Source organism: Carica papaya, chromosome 4 (assembly GCF_054855325.1).
Source record: "Carica papaya isolate Zhongbai chromosome 4, ASM5485532v1, whole genome shotgun sequence".
Taxonomy (NCBI): domain Eukaryota; kingdom Viridiplantae; phylum Streptophyta; class Magnoliopsida; order Brassicales; family Caricaceae; genus Carica; species Carica papaya.
The window spans coordinates 15,762,520-15,785,811 of NC_142312.1; positions in this window are offsets into that span (position 1 = coordinate 15,762,520).

Consider the following 23,292-nt stretch of genomic DNA (forward strand, 5'->3'; position numbering starts at 1 on the left):
GCAAGGAAGTTGACACGGGAGACCACGCGGGACGGAGCCATGTGAGCGATCTGCGTGCACGCGATCGAACGGTCCAGATCTCACGCGTGCGGACGGTCCAGATCTCACGCGCACGGAAGGCTCAGATCTTACGTGTGTGGATGGCCCAAATTGAATCGCGCACGGACAACCCAGATCGCATCGCGATGGACGGCCCAGATTTATTCCCATTTTAATCGCAATTAGACGGCCCAGATTAAATCGTGATGGACGGTTGAGATTAAAATGGAAAGATTATAAATAACCTCACCCATACCCAACCCCAAACCCTAGCCCCCAGTACCCTCGCTGGAGAAGAAGAACCAGTCGCTGGAGGAGCCGGCCGAGGTATGGGGACGGCCCTGGAATCAGGTTATTAATGTTAATGGTTCACGTGTAGCGGGGACCCCCTATGGATCCCCATGGATACTAGTAGGCTGGTAGAAGAGGAAATTTGTTGTTCGATTATTGAAGTGTAAAAGTATGACATGTGCTATGTTACAAAGTATATATGATTTTATGATGGTTATCATGCTATTGTTTTCACATGTTATTTTCACAAATCTCACTGAGGTAAGTGGACAGTAAAAGTTTTTATTATTAATAAATGAGTTTGTTATAAATTATGCTCCATTGGTCGTTTTTGTTTTCTACCAACCTTTACTTCTGTGGCAGTGAGATAATGTGATGTCTTTACTGGAGTAGTGTAGTTCATTCCTTACTTAACCATTTCAGATCAGGAGGACGTGGTTCCCGAGTCCGTTTCGCAGGAAGACGGCGAGTTAGACGCCTAAAGACTTTATAGTTCTATTTATAGTTTTTATTTCGAGTATTTCTTTTAATTAGCTTATTCTTTCATATGTTGAATACGTTTTTGGTTATTGTGTAAGGGATGTTAATCAGAATTTTTATTTCGCTTCCGTATTTAAGATTTTTAATATATATGTCTTTACTTAAATTTCCAGGGCCGTTACAGCTGAGATCCGTTCCTGCGTGCACGGACGGCCCAGATCAAAAGCGCGTATGGACGGTCCAGATTGCACGCGTACGGACAGCCTAGATTGAATCGCACACAGACGGTCCAAATTACATCATGATGAATGGTCCAGATTCATTTCTTATCTAATCGTGATCGGACGGTCTAGATTAAATCATGATGGACAGCTCAGATTAAAAGCAGAAGGTTATAAATAATTTCATCCACACCCAAATCCTAACCCTAGCCGCCAGAGCCCTCGCCGGAGAAGACAGCCCAGCCACCGGAGAAACGACCGCCGCCATCCGCCACCGTGCCGGAATTACAAAATTGGCCGAGTAGGCCCTGGGTCTGATTTTGAGTTATTTGGGGACATGTACAGATACCGTGAGTGCGTTTCAGTTCCCGGAGAAAAATTCAGGGAATCTAGGGACTGCTCGTAGGCATAGTGAAAAAAACTGGTTTTAGACTTCGAATCAAGTAAAGACCCCTTACCTTATTTCCTATCACGGGATTAAAGTTTAATAACTAATAAAACTGTATTTTATGAATTAATTAGATATACATAATTTTTACGGTTGCTAATGGAGCCCCGAATCAGACATATTCCTCTGTTAGTTCCTGTTTGATTTATTTTACAGTCTAAATATAGTATGGTATCTAAATTATTTGTTCTATGGTTTTGAATGCATGAATCACTGTTTACTTCATTACTGCTTGATTTTGTGAACCCAATGATATGCTTGCCTTGTTGGATGCTCGTTACTTGTTTAAGTATTCATGATTATGTGAGAAATAGAAAACTAAGAAAAAATAGAAAAGGTATGTGAATTGATAAATGGATAAGTTGACAGCCTCACTAGATATTCTGAGAGATGGTGGACAGACCAGGTCCATAGGGAACCCTACCGGGAACGTTGTCTCATACTAGACGGGGTATGGAGACTTTAAATGTTTTGACGCTCATACCGGAGGGGTATGGGGACGGCTAGCTTCACCCTCATACCAGACGGGGTATTGAGGTTTATTGTTTTGGGGCCCATACCAAATGGGGTATGGGGACGGCCCTGGAATTAAGTTGTTAAAGTTAATGGTTCACGTGTAGCGGGGACCCCTATGGATCCCCACAGATACTGGTAGATTGATAAAAGAGGGAAATTGTTGTTTGATTATTGAAATATAAAAGTATGACATGTGCCATGTTACAGAGTATGTATGAATTCATGATATATTTGATGTTATTGTTTCTATTGGTCGTTTTCATAAATCTCACCGAGGTAAGTGGACAGTAAAGAGTTTTATTATTGATTAATGAATTTGTTAAAAATTGTGCTCCATTGGTCGTTTTTCTTGGGCTAGTGTATCTCATTCCTTACTTAACCATTTCATATCAGGAGGACTTGGTTCCCGAGCCCATTTCGCAGGAAGACGGCGAGTAGATGGCTAAATATTTTATAGTTTTCCTTATAGTATTTCATTTCTAGTATTTCCTTTAGTTAACTTATTTTTTCATATTGTTAGTACGTTTCGGTTATTGTGTAAGAGATATTAATCAGAACTTTTTATTTTGCTTTCGTACTCAAAATTTTTATATACATTTCCTTTTAAATTTTCGAAGTCGTTACAGTTGGTATCAGAGCCGCGTTCCTCGGACTCGTCCCTTACACAATAATACGTAGAGAAATACCAAACCAATGAATCATTACTCAATCCTTCCTTGTGAAATACAGGTGCAGAGAGATGAGAAGAGGAAGACTCCCACTAAACAGAGCAACCCGGGATGGTTCACTTTGGGAAGATGTTGACAGAATATTTGAGATGCTGGAAAAACTCACTGCTGCCCAGCAAGGTCGATAGGAGAGAAGGGAGCTACCCGACCCTCCCCCGCTACCACAGGTTGAGCCACCGCTGCAGCGAGAGGATCCCGAGCCACCCCGGTATGAGCCTTCTCCTCCACAGTACCACTCGATACCACCGCCGCAGTATAATCCGGTGCCCCAACCACAGTACTGCCCAGCACCGCCACAGTATAATCCAGTGCCCCCACCATACCAGTAAGTGCCACCATAGGGCCCCCAGTCTATCCTCAGCGCGGCCCAGTCCCCCTTCTGCGGGACCCAACTTCTTCCTTGATTGACTCGGGCTACGTAGAGAGGTACAGGAGACTGAACCCTTCCACTTTTACAGGGGAATCCTCTTTCGAAGATGCCCAGTACTGGTTGACGGAGACGGAAAAGGCTTTCAAGACCCTAGGAGTGGTTCCCGAGCAGAAGATCACCCTTGCTACCAATATGCTGGTGGGAGAAGCAGATTGTTGGTGGGAATTCAAGCAGACCACCTTGCCTGTTCCAGTCACTTGGAAACAGTTATTAGCAGCCTTCCATGCAGAGTACCTCCCAAAGCACATCCGACATCTAAAGAAGATGGAGTTTGTCCAGTTAGTCCAGCGAAACATGACGGTGTCGGAATATGCTCGTAAGTTCCTGGAGTTGGGCCGATAATCTCCTGAGACATTGATGGATGAGGGCAGGAAGGCTAGGAGGTTCTAGTGGGGCCTCCGCCTAGAGATCAAGTAACACTTACTTGTACTGGAGCTCAAGACATACTCAACCATCCTGGCAAAGGTACAGTTAGTGGAGAGGAGCCTCCACACCCTTCCTCAGTCAGCAGGGAGTCACAGACCCTCAGCTCCACCCCGCAGATCAGCACCTACTGCGCCCATCCAACAGAATAAGGGGCCCAGACCGGTGATCCAAGCTCCCCATCAGGCTCCAGTGGTAGGACGTGGTAAGATCTGTCAGCATTGTGGTAGGGATCACGGGGACCGACCATGTTACCGCCTCAACAACACTTGTCGCATATGTGGTAGTGGCCAACACTATGCGAGAGAGTGCCCAAGGAACCAGAATCAAGGAAGACCTCCTATTCAAGGCAGGGTTTACAACCTCACCCAACAGGATGCCGATGCTGACCCAGACGTAGTATAGGGTGTGTACACTATCTGTAACCATTTTGCTCATGTTTTGTTTGACACTGGTGCATCACATTCATTTATTTCACCTGTTTTTGCATCCAAATTTAATGTATTGCCTAATAAACTTGATTCGATGTTAATTGTATCTACTGCTGGGAGTGCAACATTACTAGGAGAAGTTGTGTACAAGGCTTGTGCCATGGAGATAGCAAATAGGAAACTGAGTGTAGACCTGATAGAATTAGACACAGGGGATTTTGATGTAATTTTGGGGATGAATTGGCTAGCGGCGTATCACGCCACCATAGATTATTTTAGCAAAAACGTTATATTCAATCCTCCAAATGGGGAGCCATTTACAAATGAATAAAATCATTTAGTACTTATTACTTGATAGTAATTTTCTTACTTGTCGAGTTCTTTAACCTTGCTATTTTCTCTAACTAGGCAAACCCAAGAAAGAGAATTATATTTAAGAGATCCTGGTAGTTTGAGACTTTCTAGATATATTTCCAGATGAGCTGCCCGGACTACCAGTAGACAGAAAAGTCGAGTTCACCATAGACTTACAATCTGACACTCAACCTATTTCGGTTGCTCCTTACTATATGAGTCGCGTTGAGATGGAGGAGCTGAGGAAGCAGATCACTGAATTGCAAGACAGTGATTTTATCAGACACAGTGTGTCCCCTTGGGGTGCCAGAGTCACTTTTGTCAGGAAGGGAGATGGAATGTTGAGGCTATGTATTGATTATAGAGGATTGAACAAGGTCACAATTAAGAACAAGTATCCCCTTCCCAGAATTGATGACCTCTTTGATCGGTTGCAGGTTGCGCAGGTCTTCTCCAAAATAGACCTGCGATCAGGTTACGATCAAGTGAAAATAAGAACAGAAGATATCCCTAAGACGGCCTTTCGAACCAGGTATGAACACTATGAGTTACTGGTCATGCCATTTAGGCTAACCAACGCCCAACCATTTTTATGGATCTGATGAACAGGGTCTTCAGAGAATTCCTAAATCAATTTGTTATCGTATTCATCGATGACATCCTGGTCTACTCAAAAAGCAGAGAAGAACATGCTCACCATCTAGTCCAGGTTTTGCAGGTTCTCAGAAGAAAGAAGCTGTATGTAAAGTTGAGTAAGTGTGGATTCTGGTTTGAGCATACCGCCTTCCTAGGACACATCATATCAAAGGATGGAGTATCAGTGAATCCTGAAAAGGTTGAAGCAGTGCTCGGTTGGGAGAAATTGACATCAGTTAAAGAAATCAATAGCTTTCTGGGAATGGCGGGCTATTACCGCAGGTTCATCGAAGGATTTTCTAGCCTAGTGGCTCCCCTAACCCGACTCACAAAGAAGAATGCTAAGTTTGAGTAGAATGAGGACTGTGAAAGAAAATTTTCAGAACTGAAGAAGCGGCTGACTACTGCACCTGTGCTGGCCTTACCGAGTGGATCGGGGGGATATACGGTTTACAGTGATGCCCCCTATCTAGGCCTGGGTTGTGTCCTAATGCAGCATGGGAAGGTCATAGCTTATGTGTCTATACAGTTAAAGAGCCATGAAAAAAATTATCCCACCCATGACTTAGAGCATGCCGCAATCATACACGCCTTAAAAACCCATTATTTATATAGAGAGACCTTTCAAATCTATACCGATCGCAAGAGTTTGAAACACATATTCACTCAGAAGGATCTCAACATGCGTCAGAGAAGGTGGATAGAACTTCTTAAAGACTATGATTATGATATCTTGTACCACCCGCGTAAGGGCAATGTGATAGTCGATGCACTCAGCAGGAAAAGTGCAGGTATCTTAGCCCATTTGATAGTCTTAGAATGCAGGCAAATTGGGGCTACACAACAGGTTCGACTTCAGGACTTCAGGAGAGCCACATGTTTGAGCCGTTTGACCGTCCAGCCTGAGTTAATCCAGAGAATAAAGGAAACTCAGTCAGCTGATTCCGCCCTAGTGGTCCTCAAGAACAATGTAGGACAGGGAGTTAGTTCAGAATTTCGAGTCTCTGCTGATGGGTTACTCCGATTTCAGGACAGAGTATGTGTTCCGAATGACAGTGAATTGAAGAGAGACATTATGACTGAGGCCCATAGCTCAAGGTTTGCCATGCATTCCGGAAGCACCAAAATGTACCAAAACATGGGATTTTGGTGGAATGGGATGAAAACGGACATAACTGACTTTGTGTCTAAGTGCTTGATATGTCAGCAGATCAAGGCAGAGCATCAGCTCCCAGGCAGACTACTTCAGCCTTTACCGATTCTGAAATAGAAGTGGGAACATATCGCCATGGATTTTGTGACAGAGTTACCTAAGGCACGTGCAGGACATGACGTCATCTGGGTAATTGTTGACTGGCTCACTAAGTCTTCCCACTTCTTAACCATCAGAATGACCGATCCCTTGGATAAGTTGGCAAGAATATATATCCAGAAAATAGTCAGATTATATGGAGTTCCAGTGACAGTGGTGTCCGACAGGGACCCTAAGTTCACTTCTCGATTTTAGAGTAACTTTCAGCAAACCATGGGAACGAAGCTGTCCCTCAATACTACCTTCTACCCTCAGACTGATGGACAATCAGAACGGACAATCCGTACACTTGAAGATATGTTTCGAGCATGTGTCCTTAACTTTGGGGGCCATTGGGACAACCATCTGCCCCTGATAGAATTTGCCTACAACAATAGCTACCAAGCGAGCATTGGTATGGCTCCGTATGAGGCATTATATGGGCATCTATGCAGATCGCCGATTTGTTGGGAAGAAGTGGGTGATAGAAAATTGTTCGGCCTGAAGCTGGTAAAGGAGACCACATCCAAGATAGTTAGATCAGAAGGAACATTCAGACTGCTCAGAGCAGACAGAAGAGTTATGCGGACACCCGGAGGAGAGATTTAGCCTTTGAGAAAGGCGACGGGGTGTTCTTCAAGGTCACTCCTTTCAAGAGAATTAGTAGGTTTGGCATTAGGGAAAAACTGAACTCCCGATTCATTGGACCATTCGAAGTCTTAGACAGGATTGGTATTGCCGCCTACAGACTAGCACTACCTCCAGAGCTTTCCAAGGTCCAGGTCTACAATATGTTCCATGTATCTATGCTACGTAAGTACAACCCGGACCTCTCTCATGTCTTGGCTCATGAACCCCTCTCACTCCAGGAAGACTTATCTTATGAGAAAGTACCAGTCGGCATTACGGACCGAAAGAGCAGAATACTCCATAACTGAGAAATATCTTTTGTAAAGGTCGTGTGGCAGAACTACACGCCAAGGGAGGCTACCTGGGAGTTAGAATCAAACTTTAAAAACCAGTATTCCCATTTGTTCAATCAAGAATAAGAGACAAATTTGAGAAACCAAATTTCTTTAAGGATGGAAGAGTTGTAACACCCCAAATTATTATTATTTTTATTAATATTATTTTATTTTTTTAATTTTTTTTTTGTAATTTTTAGATGAATATAATGATTTATTACGTAATAATATATGGTTTTAATTTAGTTTAATTTAATTAAATAGAAATAAAAATAATAATAATAATAATAAAAAGGGATAAAATTATTTTTGAGATTTAATTGAAAATAAGTTTGGAAAAAAGGTATGAAAATTTGGGTTCTAGGGGTATTTTTGAAAAGAAAATCAAAAATCAGGGGTCAAAACGTAATTTAAAAAAATTGCACCATGTCAGCAGCCCGGTCAGAAGCCCCGGTCAACCAGGACACGCCGCGTGGCAAAGACGCTGATGCGAGAGGCCACGCGGAAGGGAGCCACGTGGGCGATCCGCGTGCGCGCGATCGAACGGCTAAGATCCATTCTTGCGCGCACGGACAGCCCAGATCAAAAGCGCGTACGGACGGTCCAGATTGCACGCGTACGGACGGCCCAGATTGAATCGCGTACGGACGACACAGATTTATTTTCTATTTAATCACGATCGGACAGTACAGATTAAATCGCGATGGACGGCTCAGATTAAAAGCAAAAAGTTATAAATATTCTCATCCATACCCAAACCCTAAACCTGGTCGCCAGAGCCCTTGCCGGAGAAGACAGCCAAGCCACCAGAGAACCGACTGCCGAAACCTGCCGCCGCACCGGAGCACTTTTCGGCCGCCAAACGAGGTAAAAATTCTCCACTTGGCTCAGAATTTGATTCTAAACCCACCTGTGGCCAAACCGAAGCCAAAACACCGGCCAATTGGCTGGAAAATGCTGCCAAAGCCCAGCGGCACCACTGCAGGTTTTCTCAGTTTTTGCCTCCGATGAAGCCCTTTCCGATTCCCGTTCGATGTAATTTTTCCACCATTATGACCACCGTTCCTTCCTCTACAGGTTGACCGGAGCAAAATACCAAATTGCGACTCAAGCTGGAGGAGTCGCCGCATCGGAGAGCCCCACTGTCGGTAAATCTCGATTTTCTGTGTTTTTTCGGTCCACTGAGGGCCTTACGTGTATTTTCTCGCAGGAACTGATGCTAGTTTGGTTGAATTCGGCCAGAAACTGGCTAAAATCGACTTGACCATGGCAGAACGCCATCGTGGGCGGTGGAGCTGGCACTAGAACACGACGGTGTCGTCGTGCCGGAACCCCAAATTTGGCCAGAAAGAGTTTTAGACACCGATTTTAGATTTTTGAGGTATTTTTAGGTATATGACGAGTGTTTTAAATTTTGCAAAAAAAATTAAGGAACCCAATACCTGTTAAGAGGCGTGGTAGACAGTGCGACATCTCGAAATACCAATGTAGTTAAAGATCCATCATCCTATTCTCCGTTACGGTAAATTGGGGCTTAACGATGCATAGTTTTGTGTTTTTGTGAAAAATTAAAAAATTTTAAAAATAATTACAAGTTATTAGTGGAGTCAGAACCGGTTAGTTCACAATTTTCTTGATTTTCTATTTAGTTTCCTGCATTGTCCTACTTGCTTGATTTTCATATAATACATGTTCTTAATTTATAGTTTAATGGTCTTATCAACTTATTTGTTTATTTTGGTTATATACCGTCAACATAAATGTAGTTTAATTGATCTGTAAATGTGATATGAGATATTGATATGTGTTTCTTAATTATTTATTGATGAAAATCTGCATGAAAGACTTGTTGATTACCCAAGGAAAGGGTGGACGGACCTGGTACATAGAGAACCCTACCGTGAACAATACATCAGTCAGACGGGGCTGGAAAGCCTCTTACCGAAAAAGTTTGAGAGAAATTGTTCACCCTCATACCGAACAAGATATGGGAACGGTCAGTCAATTGTAAAATTAGTTATTGGGTTCACGAGTAGGGCGACATCCCTATGAACCCCTAGAGGTACCAGTAAGTAGGTAAGAAAGGAAAGTTATTGTCTCTTGCTCTCCTATGCGTGAAAGTGAGAAATGGTATGGATATAGATTTTCATAGATTGTCTTTTGAAAACTCGTCACGGTTAGTATCAAACAAACATCTTCAAGTTTAAAGGTATTTAAATAAAGCAAGGGCTCCATCAGTTGTTTTTCTGATTTTTACCAATATTTAATTTTTCATATCCGTAATTAGTGTGATATTCTTACTGGTCTAGCGTAGCTCACCCTTTTATTAACTATTTCAGATTAAGAAGACTAGTATCCAGATCCCGATTAGTAAGAAAGTTATGAGTAGTTCACCACCCGAACTCCCTTCAAGTGCTAGTAAAGGTTGTCTTATGATACTTTTATATTCGCTCTTTTTTTCATTTCTTTAATTACCATTTGTCTTTCAAAAGAGATATTCCCCTATTTCTATTGGGTATTCTAAATTATTGTGTAAGCAATGTAAATCATAATACTATTAATCGCTTCCGCATTTAATTTTATGAATTTATTTCCCTTTAAGGTTTTGGGTCTTTACAATTTACTCTAGAGTTCATGCTTAAAAAATATATTGAGATTTACTATGAGAATGCTAATTAGAGCTAGACATCAGAGAAATAAATGCCTCCAAGATGTTATTTGCAGAGATGGTTAATATATAATTTTCATGACAAAAAATTATATGTTCTAAAGATAAAAAATTGAGTTCAAGTTGGGAGACCATAAGCACAATCTATGCCCTAAACTTAGTGTAGAGCCATAGATCATGGTTTCAGTTACTCAACATTAAAAAAAAAAAAGATAAGTTCACATTGTAACATGTAATCAAGATAATTTATAAATTAATTAGGTTCCTCTCTCTCTCTCTCTCTATCTCAAGTTATGAACCATAATAAACCATAAAAATAAAGAAGAGGAAACCCTTTTTCCACTACACATCCAATTCCAACAACTAATGTGCTCATTAAGTACCTATCACATATTGGCACATAAAATCAACCATGAATAAACTAATAGGCATAAGGTCCCTTGACAAGATTTATACTAGAATTTAATAGTGATTATTTATAATTTATTCTTCTCTTTAATTACAAACCTTATTGCTTTTCTTTCTCTCTATTTTATTACCTTGTTCTCTAAGCCATACATTATTAAACTAACGTAAAAGTAAAAGAAACACCTAATTAAACTACAAATTTTTTATTATCTAATGAAATTTCTAAATTAGCTAATGGAACTGAATCACCTAATAGAATCTCTTTAATGAGAATCTCTCTAATGCATTATCTAATGCTATTTTGATTTTGCTGCCATTATCTTTTACTATGTTATATAATTAAGTGTCATTCAAATATGACATGGTCCTAGACTATTTGATCTACTCGTGTTATTTTCTTTTCATAAAGTTATTTTATCTTCTAAACATAGCATATGAATACATGGTGTTTTCTATAAGTACATGTGATATTTTGATCAATATAAGAATTCACCATGGTGAAAGATTTAGATTCGATGAACTCCATGGAGAATTGAAGTATGTCAATACAACACTTATAATAAAATAGGCATTGATTTCTTTGTTTGGTTTGGGCTTAAAAGCATAATAGCTAATCTTGGGTATGCTAAAGTGAATAGAATCTAGTGGCTGTTACTTGGGCAGACTATGGGAAGGTTTAAGGATATCGAATAATGATGAGTCATGCCAACAAATTATTGGGTCTATCGCTACAAGTGAAAAAATATATATTTTCCTTAAATGATATATTCCCTTTGAGCTTGGTGTAATTATATTGGAAAGTGGGTTTATGAGGGACATATACTTAAAAGATGTCTCTATAGTATCAATCTACAATGAAGAGATTAATTTCATTAGTGCATTAGAGTCATATTAGGAATTTCTAAATAAAGAGATGAGTTCAAAGGCTAGGGCAGATTTATTAAAGCTTATAATGAACTTCGAATATTAAAAGAGAGAAATACCATAGATAATCAAGTAAATAAATATATATCAATGAATTAAGATACACTTATAGAGGTCTATGAAAATGAACTTAAAGATCGAACAGATGAACGTGGTTTAAATTTTTTTAGCTATATTATAACGCCCAATTACTATAAGAAAAAAATAAAATCATAATAAAAAAAGAACCATAGGCATACACACCTCTAGCAGAAGAAGAAAGGCTCGACATAGAAGCCGACCAAGAGAGAGATAAAGCCATGCAGGAGAATTTTACCTGCCACTTACAAAAAGAGAAAAAGAAAGAATCAGGAAGAGAAAAAGATTTATGTAGAGAGGGGAGAGTGAGAGGGGTTGAAGGCCGACTTGTGCAAAGAAAAAGGAGAAGAAAGTAGTGGAGCAATCTGCATCCAAATCCGTTCTAGATCCGTGTGAAAAGAAAACCAGAAGAGATGAGAACCAATCTTACAGTGACAAGAGTCGAAAAAGAAGATTGAAGTGCAATAGTCGATCGTGTGATTCTATAGACTTGCAGCTCATTCCGATCCGATTTCATTATATTTGTGCCAAATTTGAGCGCACGACACATTTCGCGATGAGTTCTAGTAACTTTGTGGTGGCGAGCAGTAATTCTAATGGTGGTGCGTGGTGGTCCAACAATGGTGCATGTTCAGGTGCATGGAGATGCGTGGCAGCACGTAGAGGTGCATAACGATGCACATTAGGTGTGTGGTGATCCCAGTACACGCGCGTGTCTGCATGGGGTGGCGCATGGTGACTCCGACAACTGAGGACCACGTGTCCGAGGTAAAAATATGTTTTTCTTTTTATGTTAAATATTTTTAAAAGTGTTCGTCATTTAAAGCATGTGTCTTTTGTTTGTGAACAAGAGAATTATCTAGACGATAACTAAATTTAGAGAAGACTGTAGACCAAAACCAGTGAAGACCCTGACACTCTTTCTTATCAAACTATAGGTAAGAATGTAATGTGTTATTTAATTCTGGTATTCATTTTTTAAGGTCCACTAATAGGTTTAATTCTGGTTAAAGGATTTACATGCTGGTTTAATTCTGACAAAAAAATAATTTATGTGACCATATATGTGTTTATATTTCATTTATCTATATAGCATCAGAGCTGTGTGTATGTTACTATTATGTGCTGGTAATCGATGCATATATATGTATATGTCGACTATGTGGGATTGATGTATTTATCTGTATATATAAGGATTTGGGTGTTTATATGCTTTGTACATGTGCATGATAATGTATGTATACATGCAATGATGGAAGATGTGTACACGTATATATATATACATATGTATGTATAACATATATAAATATTGTAACTGTGTGCTTTATATACATATACATCCAATTGTATGTAATAGATCATGTAGGTATAGAAATATATATGTATATAATAGATATATACATAAGAACATGTATGCGTGTTTGTATTGTATATATTTATTTGTGTTATATATTTATAAGTTATTTATATAGGTGGTGGATAATGGGTGCGTGATGGTAAATGCCTAAACTGGGTGAATATGCATGAATATATAAATACATAAAGGTATTTGTGTGTATGTAGTAGGTGATTGCAAATATATGTTTGCTAGTTGGTGTTTAAATGAAGATGTATTTAAACCACGCATAAGAGGATGTGGGAATGGTGTATGCATGTTATGAGTTTAAATAGGCAAACATTCAGGTGATCCATTTATGTATATTATAATCAGGATCTAGTTTAGAGGTACTTATGATTTGTAACACAATAAAATAGGAACATTTAAAAGACGTTTAATAGGTACCAGAGGGGGAGGGTACGTGTGTAAAATCTACAGTGAATCCTACTGTGGATATGATCAATATTTATGGTGCTCACATAGGTCGAGGTGTGAGAATGATCGATGTTTATGGTGCCCATATAGGTTGAGGTATAGGATGGTCGCTATTTATGGTGCTCACATGGGTTGAATTATGATGACAGCCGATGTTTATGACACCCATATAGGTTAAGATATAGAGACAACCTCTATTTATGGCACTCAATAGGTTAAGGTGTGAGGATGGTGATGTTTATGATATTCATATAGTTTGATATATAAAGATGATAGATGATTTGTTATGGAGATATTCGAGTATCCACACATAGAGGAGATCCGTATGGGCCCTCAATGATATTGGTAAAAATAACATGCAATAGAACACTAAAAGATGTAAAAAGAAGAATATTTAAATACATGAAAATTGTGCATATATAATCGTGGTTGTGATTCTTCATTAGTGTTATGTAATGATGTTTGTGACTTTGAAAAATGTTATATGAGTTAATTTGGAATATCTGTGATTTGAGAAATTAATGTATGAATGTGAAGTTTGATTAAGTGAAAGAGAAATTGAATGTGTGAAAGGAAATTTGATCATGTGAAAGTGGATATGAGATATGGATTTGTCATATTAGTATTTATAAGAAAGAAGGAGATATTTGGAATGAATAATAAAAAGAATGATGGTTACGATGGTTGTGGTTATGTTTCAATATTAGATTTTCTTCAATGAAATATGAATTTATTTTATCAAACCATTTAAATGTTTATTTATTTTAAGAAATTTTTTTACAGTTTTTATAATTAAAATTTATTTTTTATGACATGATGACCCACCGGAGATTTATGTTTTCTACGGCTATTGATGGATTATTTTGTGAAAAGATAGCATATTATATTTTTACTGAGCAAGTGTGTGCTCATTCAAACTATCATTCAGTTTTTCATATCAGGATAAACTATCAAGAAGTACTAGTTCATTAGGGAAGAATCAATGAATCAAGCCTGAATTGTTACAGAGATCTAAAGTTAGGATAGTTTAATGTTCTTAATACACCTACTAAATTGTAGTAATAGAAGCTTTATGTTCATTGCCTCATGTATTGGTATTTGATTATAATTTACATATGCAAGAGATGTGTAATATAATGCTCTATTATATTGTTGCGCATTAGATATTCCTATATGAATGGTAGCATCAATTCTTATTAGAGAAGTCAGGATGTTACATGTGCGTCAAATGAGGAAAATACAAGTTATATTAGCTAATTTGACCTTAGAAGTTATTTAGGTTGTCATGTGTACTTGTTGGGCAATGATGCAAATTTTATTCCACAAAGAAAAAGGTCATGCTCAAGGTATGAGTCGTATGCCTCAATATCCTCATTGGTTACATGGGATGTTTTCCATTGATGCGAAAAGCTCTAAAGATGTTGTCATGAAGTATGTAACTGCTAAGGGAATACAACTTCGGTATAAGAAAAATGAACCAAATAGAATTATAATTGTATATATACCCACTTTTCTATGGTTATTATATGTCAGTTACACCCCAACTGCCAAAGGGTTCTATGAAGACCAATTTTTAGATCTCAATTTGCCTCAATTGATTATTGGAGATCCTCCTGACCCCATGGCATCATGTTTTGACGTAGATGTGCCATCTCATCTAGACAACTTCCACACTAACGAGATGTTGTAACATGACATATATCAAATATTTGTGATACTATATTTATTTGACAACTTTGACCATTAGACAATATTTGATGTAGAGAGCTCCATGATAAAAAAACATATTGATCATCAACCCACTATACTTAGCATGCAGTAACTTAATTTTCTAAATTAAACCCTCCCTACTTGAATCATAATCAAAAATTTGAAGACAACTCAAAGTAATTAGGAACATAAAAATAAGAAAAATAAAAGTAATTTAGAAACAAACTGAATAATTTTATTGATCTTGAAAGTTGTGAATTACAACCTAAGTTGAGGCCTTTAAAGAGATTTTTACCTAGATAGTTCTAAATAAATACAATCACTTGTATTTAATTGAAACTCTACCTAAAATCTAGTCTAGACTTAATCTTAATCTTAAAATAATATTTAAATATTCTTAATGATAAAATTAAGTGATAAGATAATATTTAAAATATTAATATTTAAATTGGATAGTGTTCCTTCCTCTTTAGCTGAATGTAGACTTCTTCTTGCTCTGTGATTTCCTGGAGTTGATCTTCCTTTAATTAAATAATTAATTTGAAGAAGTAGACTTAACAAGGAATATAAATAGGAACTTGATTCCATATGGAGATTCGACTGAGGCTGATTTCTTCCTTAGCCAAAACTCTTCTCTTCCTACATCCCTTTCTTCCCTCTAGAAGATTTATTTTTGAACATGAATTCTTGTACTTAATTCATTTAGGATTCACATACATGAAAATAAATCAAAACAAAAAACATGTAAGGGAAATAGATGGAAGTCTTTGCAAGTAGTACTCATTGGGCTAGTGGAAGTCTTCAAGTCCTGAGATGACTCCTTTCTTGCGGATTTATCTTCTCGCAGACATCACTTGCACTAGGACTCTTTTTTATATTGAATTTTGTTGTCTTCTCCTTCTTCTCATCAAACCGCAACTCTTGAGTTCACAAAAGACTCTAACCAAACCTGGAGAAGAGTGGGAATTGGTGAGGAGTCTTCCTCAAGCGTGGGAGTTTCCCGCATGTGCAGGCTCCCCCTCTCGCACATATGTATGCCCACATAAGCAGGCAAGGCCTCCCACATACACAGCTTGCCTTGGCTAAGAGGCTTTGGGCTTGTGTCCTTGTGGACCATTAAGGCTTCTTTACCCATGGGCTCTTTTCTCAGCTCATAGATTGGGCTTCCTGGAGGGTCATTGGATTGGTCTTTTAGAACTATACCTAAATCCACTAAAAGATTGTCCTTTCCTCTTTGGGATGATTTAGGAAATCATCCCTATTGGAATTTAGTTACACGTTATATCTTAAAGTCATGGTGATCTTTGTAAACATCATCTTCCTATATATGTTTCCAAGATAACTTCTTGCATACACTAAGTGTGATGTTAATTATCCTTGTCTTATAGGTAATTATCTAGTGATAATTTCGAATACTGCGGGTCTCCTATCTCTTACGGGATTTATTATTTGGGATTAATTTGGTCATTCTCGGGTGATATGAGCAGCATAATGCTCTAATACTAAATGACACAGGTGGGGAACATGGATGAATAGTTTTGACTCCCGAAACCTCACTCAACGTGACACCAGAAAGGTTAACCACCTAATTTACCCTCCCTACTTGAACGACACCAAACAATATGAATGCAAATTCAAGATAATTGGGAAATCAAAAGAATAAGGAAGGATGCTACGGCTTACTCGATAAATCGATCATGATTCCTTAGCTCATTCCTTAGCTTAACAAGTATTCTAAAGCCCCCTATCTTAAAAAAAAAAAAACTTGAAGAACACTCTCAAAATTTAGCGGCTAATTTTAAGAAAAACAAGTAAAAACTTGAAACTTTATTAACTGAAAATTTGATAGTTATGATTACAAAGCTAAAGCTAAAGCCTTTATATAGACTTCACTTGTCTAATATAATACAAATAGAAGTAGGATTACATATTCCTACTTGGATTTTTAAACTTAAACAAAATAATAAAATAATTAAGTTCTTATCTAAACTTAATAAAATAATAAAAAATAATACTTAAAGATGTTTTTCTCTCATTATCCAAATCTCCATATGGCTTGATCTTCCTTGGATTTCCAAATTAAGTAGAATTTCGCCTCCAATTTTATATTTTAACCATATGTCCTAATTTGTAGAAGTCCTTTGCTGCTAGAATTAAAGGAAAATTAAGAAAAGGGGAGAAAAGAGTCTAAATAGGACTCACCATGTGGCTGTCAGCTTGGTCGTGCTAGTAGCGTACGAGTGACATGTGAAAGCTTCCTCGCGCATGTGCGTGCAACTCTCATGCACATTCTGAGAGCTTCTTTACGAGGGCAAAAATCTTGCATGTGCAAGTGTTTGATCTCGCATGTGTGTACGCCCATACATATGCACCCGATGGGTACCCATACCTAAACTATTTTTTAGGTTTTCACTTAGGGCGGGATCTGTGGGTCGAGCCTTTCATAGGCTGTGAGGCAAATAATTCCTCATCTCCCCTCTTTTCTTATTTTCCCTCCTCTTAAACTAATGTTCAAGCCCATTTAACTCTTTCTAGACTCCTGACTCACTTTCCTTCTAATGTTGAACTTGGATTTATGTAGATCCTATTTGAGTGCTTTCAATTCGGGAGTACTTCTTAACATGTCTTAATAGCACATTATTGCATGATCGTTTTTGCTCATTTATCGCAATACCCCCATGGAAATATCCCTCCATGTGTAATATGAGTAAAGGGTGGGAAACTCACGGGAATCGAGCTTAAAGAATCTAATTTTATTTTTGAAGTGTCCTTTTAGGACTAAGAATTACGGCAACATGAATGTTGGAGTCAAATTCTAAAGTCAAATAGGATTTTTCTACTTCAAGAAATTAATTAAATAAAGAGAGTTGGAATCATAAAAGATGAAAGAAACTCAAATGAGGAAGAATTCCTATACCTAGCCAAATTCCAATACTTAATTTTTTCATGGATAATGATGGACTTTATCTTAAATTTTTTTCTAGATTTTTTCCTAGATTTTCTCATGGAAGAGAAATTATTTTATTCTTCAACTTGGAAGCTTTTAAGGCATATTCAACTCAACTTCTTAAGCAACAATTAATTAAATATTGAAATCCAAATCCAAGTAAAATAAAGTATGGAGAATTCGACCACAACCCCACTGTTTTTCAAGAGAAAAGACTTTTATATTTTAATTATGTTTATACTTCTTTAAATTAATATTTTATTAAAATCCTATATAAGAATGTAATTATAGTTTTTTTTTTTAAGGATTTAGCTTTTGAATATAGTAGAGTTAGTAAAGTTTATGCCTATATAAAGAGTTTACTCCTTTGGTTATAAACATCAAAGTGTGAGATCAATAAAATTAAGATTTTAGCTTTATTTAGTCATTGGCTAAGTTGCTCTTCAGGAATGTTTCTTCAACATTCTTGTTGAGTAGGGAATTGAAGTTTACTTATTAGGGTAACTTGTGGCGTTTTTATCTATCTCTTTTTTGGGTTAATTTTAACTTATCAAGATATTTCTTGTGGCATTCTAATCAATTCAATTTATTCAAATTACCTTAATTCTCAATCACAGGTTAATTGTGAGTTAAGTAAAGAGATTTTATTTAGGGATCTAAGTTTCTGTATGTTAATGTTATATGTGGGATTTTGGATTATAATGTGTTGATCCTGAGTTCTTCATCAACATGAGTTTCCTACTTGTCACAAGGTTTCCCCTAAGTTATTATCACATCACTAGGATCACATCATATTCTTTTTTTTCAAAAAGATTTATCCTCGAATCTGTTATCTCATCATCATTGTATTCTTACGAGAAAAAAGAATTTTAAAAAAGGTGAAAATAATTTGGTTGATATTGTGGTATATTGGAGCACTTTCTTATTTAAAATTATGTTAGTGTTTTAGTCTTTGGACCCATCTTCCCCTCATTGTCACTCGTGTTTACCTCACAACACTCAAGCTTCACCCCTCAAGTTGAGCATTGGGAATTTGAACCTTATTGAATTGAGTCCTACACATTAGAAATAATTTGCAAGAAATACTAGTAAATCTTGACTCTAAAAGCACACACGAATGAAGAGATGCGATGCTTTACTTAATGCTTAATGGATGCAATGTGAAGCAATGGTTTTCACACACGTTTATAGGTGGTTAATCTTATTTGCTCATGCAATGCGAAAACAAAGGTTTTTATGCACACCTAGTAGGTGAGGTAATCTTCCTTTGAAATATAAAGATTTTCATCACACTAGTAGGCGATTAATCTTTCTTCGTTTGTAAATGTAATAAAATGCTTCCCTAATTGCCTTATGATGTGCAATTAGTTTATTTTGATTTTGATTTTCTATTTTTTTTGGACTAATTTAACAAACAAACTTCAATTAAAAGAACAAATTGGATAAAATCAAGTGGGAGGCAATACAATGAATTAAAAATAAAGTGTTTTAATTGTTAATTATGCAAGAATAATATTGAAAGCAATTTAAGATAGTAGATTAATAAGTTCCTAAACTCTAATACTAAATGATGTAGAGAACTCTAGGATCAAAGTACATTGATCATGAACCTCACAATACTTAGTATGAAGAAACTCAATTCACTAAATTAAACCCTCTCTACTTGAATCACAATCAACAATTTGAAAGCACCTCAAAGTAACTAGAAAAATAAAAATAAGGAATAGACAAGACGTCACGACTTACATGATAAATTAATTCAGACTTCCTGACTCAACAAGATGGTTGAAACAACCTCCCTTGAAGAACAATCATTCTAAAAAATTAGCAAAGTTAATTTAAAAACATACTGAATAATTTTATTGATCTTGAAAGTTATGAATTACAACCTAAAGTGAGGTCTTTATATAAGCTTTCACTGGGTAGTTCTAAATAAATACAATCACTCATATTTAATTGAAACTCAACCTAAAATCTAGACTTAACTTAATCTTAATCCTAATCTTAAAATAATATTTAAATATTCCTAAAGATCAAATTAAGTAATAAGATAATATTTAAACGACTAATATTTAAATTGGATAGTGTTCCCTCCTCTTTAGCCGAATGTAGACTCTTTCGTACTCTTTGATTGTCTAGAGTTAATTGTCTTTTAATTAAATAATTAATTTGAAGTAGACTTAATGAAGAATGTAAAATTGGAACTTGATTCCATGTGGAGATTTAGCTAAGGCCAAATTCTTCCTTGGCAAAAACTAGTCTCTTCCTATATTCATTTCTTTCCTCTTGAAGACTTGTTCTTGAACATGAATTCTTATACATAATTCATTTAGGACTCATGTAGCTGAAAACAAATTAAAACAAAAAAGTGTGAGGAAAATAGATGGAAGCCCTTGCAGGGAGGACTCCTTAGGCGGGTAAAAGTCTTCAAGTTGTAGGATGACTCTTTCCTTGCAGATTTCTCTTCCCATGGACATCACTTGCACTGGGAATCTTTTATATATCAAATTTTGTTGTATTCTTCTTCTTCTCATCAAACTATAGCTCTTGAGTTCAAAAAGTACTCTACCTGACTTGGAGAGGAGTGGGAATCAATGAGGAATCTTCCTCACACGTGGGAGTTTCTTGTATGTACAGGCTCTCCTTCTCATGCATGTGCATGCTCGCACATGCGGGCAAAGCCTCTTATATGCATGTTTGCCTTGGCTGAGAGGCCCCTTGGCCAAGAGGCCTTAGGCTTGCATCCTTGTGGATTGTTAAGGCTTTTTCCCCATAGGCTCTTTTTTGAGCTCACGGGTTGGGCTTCCTAGAGGGCTCTTGAATTGACTTTTTGGAACTAGGCCCAAATCCACTAGAAGACTGTCCTTTCTTCTTTAGAATGATTTAGGAAATTGTCCTTATTGGAATTAGTTTCATGTTTTGTCTTAAAGTCACAGTGATCTTTGTAAACATCATCCTTCAGTAGACTTTTCTTGGAAAACTTCATGCGGCACACTGAGTGTGCTGTTAATTACCCTTGTCTTGCAAGTAATTGTCTTACAAGAATCTCGAATACTGTAGGTCTCCTGTCGCTTGCGAGATTTCTTCTTCGGGATTAATTTGGTCATTCTCAAGATCACATTAATCCTTATATTTTGTTTTTGCTTGAGTTTGTATATGACATTTAAGTCTTATAACTTGGTTTAAATGATATTGCCTAAGACACTCTTTTTTTAAAAAAAACTAGGTTAAAATAAATACAAATAAGTACTTGAAACTTGTGTTTGATCTTTGTATAAATGAAGATCTTTTTATGCTGAAACTTGTGTTTGAATCTTTATATTAAATGAATATCGTTTATATTAAAACTTGTGTTTGGATCTTTGAATCTCTTGATGAATCTTTATGTACAAGTCACTCCACTCATTATTTGAAATTCTGTGAAAGTGATAACGATCAGATTGTTACATTATCTGAAACATACATTTATTCGTTTATATATTTGCACAATTATAAACAAACTACATAAACAAATTGTAACTATAAATTACCCTCATTAAATTAATAATGTCGAATCGTTTGAATCAAATTTTTGTGCATATACATCTCTAGTGATCTTACACATCACATGATCTTATACAGACCATAATATAAAATGCTAATTGTCCATCCTTTCTTACCTTTACTGAGAATATAAAATATCACATCAATACTTGTTATACAAAATAATTTTTTATGTAGAAACTGAGTTCAGAACTTCATTATATCATAGGATTAAATAATTCAAAGCTAGTATAGCCATTTTACCTTAAAGCTATAAATAATGTACATTTCTTTTATAAAATAATGTTGTTTCATACTTATCATTAATCAGCTCATGAACAAGTTTCGTTAGTGTTCATTTTCTTTTATTTAGGATAATAATGAATTGATGATGTAACTATCGATGTAAATGGTTCCTCGTGCCTATTATATAGATATTTCAAATGATAATAACTATCCTTTGCATAATAGCTATATCTTATGTTTCCACTATTTAATGGCATGGGCCTATCAAAATTCCAAGTGGATATCTGCATGTATGATTTATCATTAAAACTACTTAGAGATGAAGAAATAGATATTATAATATAATATCATATAAAAAATGTAGTCAATCTAAATCTGTTCTTAATTGATGAGTTAAGTAGAAGTAATGACCAATAAGAACAAATTTTGAATCACAGAGCACATGAAATGAAAGGATAAGAGCGTTAAGTTAGGTGAATGAAATAGAGAGCTGAAAATTGAAGGGAAAAAACCTTATTTGAAGACACAATTACTTTAAAAATGGTGTATATTAATATAAATAATCTAGATTAAGCTATTTATAAATCATTGTTCCTATATATATACCCAATTCTTCTTCTACAAATGACAGAGGACAACACTGACATAAGGACAATGATAATAACCTACAAGAAATGCATGTTCAACTTCTTTGTTAGTTGATTAGTTGGTGGTTACTGCTTGACATGATCGGTTTTTCTCATAAAACATGGAAGCTATAAACCCTAAGGTTAAATTGGGGAAACTTTGGAATTTTAGTTAAATTAGGACTCGATTAGGTAAGGTTAGTAGGCCAACTAGGCAATTCCCTTAATTTTTTTTTTTTTTTATGTCAATGCCCACGTGGCAATATCATCTACGAGTAGTGATCAATGTAATAAGTTATAACTACGGCTAAGGGTACGGAGTAAAAAAGACAAAAATTGAGAATATAGAGTATATTTCATATGTAGAGAGTTTATTTGGATAATTTTGATTAGTACATGATGGGTGCTTGCAGTATGTATCCAATTAAATTTTTTAAAAAATAATCTAGAGGTGTAAGATTGGTTGGGGCAGGGTTGAATGCAAACTATAAAAAGAAATGAAAATTCAGCCTACCTCGACTGGTAAGGGGACAAAGCTTAAGCTTGGCCCGACAGGCTCCGGCCTTTTTTTTTTTTTCTTTTTTTTAAAAATATTTTTTCGGTTTAATTTTATTCTAAATTTTATCAATTTGTATAATATTTTTTACTAATAAATATTTTGGGACTTGACTTGCGTCTGAATTTGAGTCGTGGTTGAGTATGGCCTACAGATCTTTTTAGTTTCCTTTTTTATTTTTCTAAAATCCATAATTAATTAATCAATTACTACAAGGCCGATTCTTTTCTTCGTGTTTTTTTTTTTTTTTTTTTCTCTTTTGAAATCTATAACTTATTAATTAATTTAATTAAGAAAATAATCAAGTTTTGACATCACAAAAATATATAAGACTACAGTAAAGCTTTGTTTTAAGTAAAAGTAGAAACTGTTTTTAATTTTTGATAACTATGAAATCAAAAACTGAAATAAATAACCTCTGCTCTAGGAACTTAGAAATTTTTGAATGGATATACTTATTAATTATTAATTTAATTCTTTATAAATAAAACATAATAAAGATTCATTACAAATTAATTTAATATTTGTTATAATTAATTAA